The 6,000-nt window shown below is 48.0% G+C and overlaps 1 protein-coding gene across 2 annotated transcripts in view; it reads right to left on the reverse strand.

The window, feature by feature from the left end:
• CHD9 (chromodomain helicase DNA binding protein 9) overlaps positions 1–5,776 on the reverse strand; it is a 244,413-nt gene extending 238,637 nt beyond the window's left edge. Inside the window, exon 1 of one of the 2 annotated variants that reach the window (XM_082366599.1) lies at positions 5,643–5,776. The gene's annotated coding sequence lies outside the window, so the exon portion shown is untranslated. The remainder of the gene's footprint in view (positions 1–5,642) is intronic. The other variant, XM_082366596.1, reaches the window with a different exon arrangement.
• Between the last annotated feature and the right edge of the window lie 224 nt (positions 5,777–6,000).

The raw sequence follows: 6,000 nt of genomic DNA on the forward strand, positions 1-6,000 counted from the left end.
GTAATTGATTAGTCACGTCTATGATGAGCACAGAGATGGGGAATCAGGCCAGTAGTGCTGCCATTCTGGACCGCTGTATCCCTCAGAGGATACAAATATCTTAGGCCATCCTGGCTATTAAAATCATTCATCTTGTTCACCTTGTTTGGATTCCAGGAATGCCAAGCTTCTAAGTAGAATTTGGCATCCCCTGTGACTTTCCTACAGGGGAAAGAATGTGCTGATAGGCTGACATAAAGTCTTCAGGCTGCTTCACGGTGCTTGCCCCATTGTGATTTAATATACTTGTGGTCTGGCTTCCTCACCAGGCTGCTGTGAATTTGGTGATTCTGTCGTTTTTAGCCTGATCAGTTCCATGTGCACTAAAGGCACTCCATCTCTGACCTGCAGCGAATGAGTGGCATCACCAGCCTCCAGCCCCCTGTCATGCTGGCCCTGAGGGGTTTTTCTCCTGACATTGCCAGCCAGCTGCGCTTTGCCACGTCAGTCACCCCGACCGCAGCCATCTACCCTGAGCCCGGAATGAGCTGTGGGAGGCCTGCAAGAAAAGTGCTACAGCGACCAAAATAAGTTCTGTTGGAATAAAAAAGAATAAGGAAGAAAGAGATCCTGTGCTTGGGGCAAGATGCCAAGAACACATGACAGAAAACAAGCAGAAGGAATTGGCAATGTTTAATCTAGAGCAGGGAAGATCCGGGAGGGCCAACCAGTTCCCTGTCTTCAAATACCTGAAGGACTGCAGTGATGCAAAGGGGAGAGATTTGTTCCCTGGGGTTCCAGAAGAAAGTATGACAATGAAGGGGTGGCAGATACAGGGAGAGAGATTTCGGTGAGATAAAAAAGCGGAACTTTTAAAGGCAGTTTTCCTTTAATATCAGGTCATTCAAATATCACCACTTTTATTTTTCTTCTTTCTTCTGTCACGTTTGTGAGAAGCAGTGTAACTCGGCGATTAGGAACACAAACTGGAACAGAAACGCTTGGGTTCATTTTCCAGTCCTGTCACTTACTAGCTACATAACTTTGGGCAAGTTACCTTACTTTCCCATGCCTGTTTTCTCTGCTAATAATAGTACCTACCTCAAATAGTACTTAACCCATGTGACTGTGGTGAAAATTGATTAAAGTATACATGCAAAGTGCTTAGGATAGCGCCCAGCACACAGTATGTGCTCAGCAAATGGTAGCAACTATTATTTTTTATTATAATCTCATACCACTTATACTATTATTTACTATTTTTAAGTAGACACATTATTTATCTAAATTTATTTGAAAGGAAACTTTATATTACTACTGTAAAGGCAAAGCCAGAAACACTTGCCATGTATAGATGGAAACTGTACAAATAAACATAAAACAATGTTATTAAATCTTAGCTAGCTACTGTTGCCTGTTCCATCCCCTGAATTTGAGGACTGCTGCCTTTTCCGTAAGAAGGGAGCCGAGCAAGTGTTACAAAAACGGTCTGGTACTTCACTGAGACTTGTTTTGTTGACTGTAGTCAGAAGGCAGAGTCTGGCAAGTTTAAGGAAGTGAAAGGCCAGTGTGGTTGCAGCTCCTGCTCTAGGGAGAGAGGCAGGGCCGGATCAAAGGGACGGTGTAAAAAGGAAATACCTCTCCAAGAATGAGGCTTCGTCATCTTTAGCACCACAGTGCTCTGCCATACCGAATCATCTCACCAGGCACCCAGTGGTATGATCAGCACACTTCAAAAAGCAGGCAGAAACACTTCATAGACCACCGCGCTCCCCATCGCCCCCCGGAGGAAACCTGCAGACAGTTTCCAGACACACCCCCTGCCTCTCACTTCTTTCTATTTGAAGACATTTTCTGGCGGCAGGCTGCGTACTCCTGACCGCACGCAGAAGCTGGGGGTCTGCTGGGACGCACAGTGTCTCCGAGCAGCCCCAGAGAGACTGAGCCGTTTGCCCCAAGGTAACTCACTCATCGACACATCCTTTACTGGCTCTCCTCCCTTCTCCGGTCCGTTTCACTCTCACTGGGCTTTCTGGGATCACCTCCCAAATGAATTCTGGGCACCCAAGTCCTGGTCTCATGATCTATTTTGGAGAAACCCCAGCTATGGCACAGTTTAACTGTGGCGCTCGAGAAATGGCTGAGAATGTTCTATGGAGATTCATGAATCAGGTAAGAATTCAACCAGGAGGACATTTAGTCTCCTTCTGATACTTAGGTCCATGATTCTAGATCGAGTCAGCAAACTACAGCCCACGGCCCATGGGCTCTCCCACTGCCTGTTTTTGTACAGCCTGTGAGCTAAGAATGGTTTTTACAATTTTAAATGGTTGGGGGGATAAAATCAAAACGAGAATAACATTTTATGGTCCATAAAAATGATAATGAAACCCAGATTTCAGTGTCCATCAATAAAGTTTTATTGGAACACAGCTACACTCATTCATTCCCATATTGTCTACGGCCGCTTTTACTCCATAACTGCAGAGTTGAGTAGTTGCAGCTGAAACCATATATGGTCCACGAGGCTCAAAATGTTTACTATCTGGCCCTTTAGAGAAGAGTTTGCTGACCCCTATTCAAGATCATTATCCTGCAGGGACAAGAGGCAGATTGAGACCTGGTTGCCCAGTGGATGGGAAGCCCATCACCAGACCTAGTATTTAGGCGGTTTTTGGATCAGATGTTCACAGCTCCTTTTCCTACATCTCTGTGACCACCCTCACGACTCCCTCTGCCCTCTGCAGGTACCTAGGACTCCTCCACTGAGGCATTAATGTTTTTATACCAGGAGTAATTTTATTTTTAAAAGGGCATGAGACCTTTTCTTCCCCACACTCTGCCCATTGTCCCAGGTGGTTTCATCGACTCTTGATGGCTTCAGTTACTCATTCTTGCCCAAATCAAACCAAATCTCCAGCCCAGGATCGTGTCCTGGATCTCAGCTCAACACTCAGATGTCTGCTCAACATTAGATTAAGATGGGGGTGGGGAGATGGGTTTTGCTGCTTATCAGTGGTGTAACTTTGAGCAAGGCATGTAACTGACTGGGGCATCAATTTCATCACCTGTCAAAGGTGGAAACAACCCCGCCCAGCCTGCCAGGATTACTGTGCTAATTGGACGAAAGGTGAGCTGCCCACAAAACACTGCCATCTGGCCCCAGCCTCCCTCTCCAGCATATTATCATATTATCGGGCCTCTGCTTCCTCTGATCACTATACTCCCTGCACACTGGCTCTCCTTGAGCTCCTTGACTTTGAGTTCTCACCTACCTCTGGGCCTTTGCACATGCTGCTTTTTCTGCCTGAAATACTTTCTCCTCATCTCACCCCCCAACCTGGCTGCTTCTCAGCCTTTCTGACCCCTAATCCATATGTATGCCTTTCTGTATGCCTCTCCATCTTTGTGCTTGATTCTCTCAGTGCATGTGCAGTGATGTCTAATCAGGGTCAATTCTCGTTATTCACAGTGGTTATATTCTATAAAGTTGCCATGAACATGGAACTGGCGAATACTGATCTATTGCTCCTAAGGGAAAAACCTAAGGTTAGGTTTCTGCAAGCCTCTGGTCACATTTTCATCAACAGATCAATACCTAACCTTATTTTATGGGTGTTTCTGTTTCAAGACCCCTTATTTAATATATATTGTTGATTCATTCACATTGAACTCACAGCCAATACTACTACAACTCATGCCTGAACAAAGCTTATCTAACACACATTTTCTCCATAAGGCACATCGCAGCCTTCTTGTGCTTGGGAACACTGGACAGCACTTCAGCACTATGTTTGGGGGTGACTTTAAACAGCAAAATCACCAATAGAAAGCACAAAAATGCAAAACAAACAAAAAAAACCATGGCACTAAATAGACCACAAAAAGGACACTTGTTCACAGTTCTGAGAGCTGAAACAAGAAAGCAGTGTCATCTTGTTTTGACCTCAGCTGGGAATACGTGTGTTGAGTGACTCAAATTTTTTGCCACTCTGTTTGCGTCCATGAATGACCATGAGAAGCGCTGTGGCTACTGATTTGGGGGTTACAAATAAATTTTAGCGAGTGGGAGAATTTGCAAATATGGAATCTGCAAATAATGAGGATCCACTGTACTTTCTTCCCATTTCTCTCATTCACTAGCATGTGAGTTCACTGAGGACTGGTTTACCTCTGTCTTACCGTTTTATCTCTAGCGCCTGGAAAACAGCCTGGCACATAGTAGGCTCTCAATAATAAATCCAGTTTAAATGAACACATGAGTCAATTCAGTGAAAGTGCTTCGTTGGCAGCAATGACAGCTAGTGTTTATGGAGGAGGCACCACGAGCTGCCCTGTGCTAAGTGCTTTTTCCCTGTTTCCTCTGTCAACAACAAGTAGATTATTGTACTTTTGCCATGGGCTCTGGAATCAGACTGCCTGTGTTCAAACACAGGACCTGCCTTTTATTAGTTATTTAACCCTGAGCAAGTTCCTTGACCTCTCTGAGCCCCAGCTTCCTTCACTATCAAATGGGGTAGTTATAGTAGTACCTTGTGGGCTATGGTGATGAGTTGATGTGGCCATGTGAAGAAAGCATTTAGCACTGTGCCAGGCACAGGCGGGTCCATAGTAAACATTACCTCTTATGGGCAATAATTCCCATGGCAACTCTAAGAGTTTTATATGATACTATCATACCCATTTTGCAGATGAAGGAACTGAGGCTAGGAGTGGTTCCATGAGTTTTCAAGAGTCACACAGCCCAGGAAGGGCTGGCTCTGGGAACTCCAAGCCTATGCTCATAACCGCTTTGGTGTAAATGTAGCATTTACTAATATGATGAGGGCTGCTCCAGGAGGCCCCCTGAACTTCTGTAGGATCTGGGTAAAAAGAAACCCACCTCTCTCATGAGTCTTTTCTCATATTCTACATCTGTGTCTTTCTGTTCCCTGCCCACTTTCGAGTTCAACCCTTTCAGAACCAGCCCTATTGGGAGGGAGGATGTTGGTTTGTTATCTTGGGTTTGACAGCTCAAAGGTGGAGATATTTCCTGCTTAAAAGGCATGTTGAAGAAGGAGGAGGAGGAGGAGGAGAAGAATCATCATTCTGGGCTGCAACAACCGTCCTCCTTTTTCTCCAACCCTTTAAATCAAGGATCCTCACACTTGGCTGCTAGCTGGGAATCTCCTGGGAAGCTCTGAAATGTCCAGATGCCCAGGCCCCAACCCAGACCTCCTACATCGGAGTCTCGGAGGCGGGTGGGGTGGGAGGGAAACGGGGCATCAGTATTTTCTAATGCTCCCCAAGCGATTCCAATGGGCAGGCAAGTTGGAGAAATGGTGCTTTGGATCTTATTAGCACTCAGCTCCAAAGCTGAAGTCGCTCTGGGCAGCAGTAACTCTTTTCTCCTCCTAGGACTGGCTGTTCGGGGATTCGGGCAGGCTCTCCAGAGGAACCAGCTAGTGGAGGATGTTTGCGTGCGAGCGACCTGGCGTCCAGCTCTGCCCCTAGGCCCAGCTTGGCGACTGCGGGTCTCCAGGTCCCCGCAGGCAACGACACGTGCGGCCGCTCCGACCTGTCTGGTCGTCCGCGGAGACCGCCGGCAGGGCTCGGCGGCCGCCACGCTGCCCACCGCTCACCACAGAGGTTCGCGGGAAACGCCCGGGGCTCAGGAATCCTACCTTGGCTGTCGGCGCTGCCCTCCGGTGCCCGCAATCCTGAGACTCCGGTTCGATCTGTCGCCGGGCTCCGCGGTCGCTTTCGTCTGCGCCGGAGAGGCGCCCACTAGAGCGCAGGCGCCACCTAGTGGGCGCGGGGCGCCGGCTGGGAGGTGCGAGCGCAATCAGTCCCGGGCGGAAGTGCAGCCCGGGCTTCCCAATTGGGCGGTTTTCCTACGCGCTGCGCGCCCCGGGCGCAAATCCCGGCTGGGTGGGATCACCTTCACTCCTTAGAGGGCACTGGGAGCAGACCTTGCTGAACTTTCTTTTGGGGGCACGGAGTGGCCTGGAATGCAGAGTGGGATTTTCCTGGCGGGGCTCG

The sequence above is a fragment of the Balaenoptera borealis genome (genome assembly GCF_965194805.1).
Source record: "Balaenoptera borealis genome assembly, chromosome: 19".
Lineage (NCBI taxonomy): Eukaryota > Metazoa > Chordata > Mammalia > Artiodactyla > Balaenopteridae > Balaenoptera > Balaenoptera borealis.